Consider the following 310-nt stretch of genomic DNA (forward strand, 5'->3'; position numbering starts at 1 on the left):
TACACGTATCAATATTGTTATTTATTTGAATGAAATTAAATATTGTATTCTATAATCAGTAAAGATGCCCATATAACTTTTAAAAGACACGGTCAAGTATTCCATAAGATATACATAGTAGTACACAGTGTACTTTCTAAGATTTTTATCAATTATTTCAATAATAATAATAATAATAATCGGCATTTATATAGTGCTTTATCAATCTACGACTGCTCAAAGTGCTTCACAATTATCATTACCCGGTCACTGGATTCAGAGCATTTCAAGCAGCCTGTTAAGGCGACCGCACACCTTACGACTGGTCTGC

The sequence above is a fragment of the Lytechinus pictus genome, chromosome 6 (genome assembly GCF_037042905.1).
Source record: "Lytechinus pictus isolate F3 Inbred chromosome 6, Lp3.0, whole genome shotgun sequence".
Taxonomy (NCBI): Eukaryota; Metazoa; Echinodermata; class Echinoidea; order Temnopleuroida; family Toxopneustidae; genus Lytechinus; species Lytechinus pictus.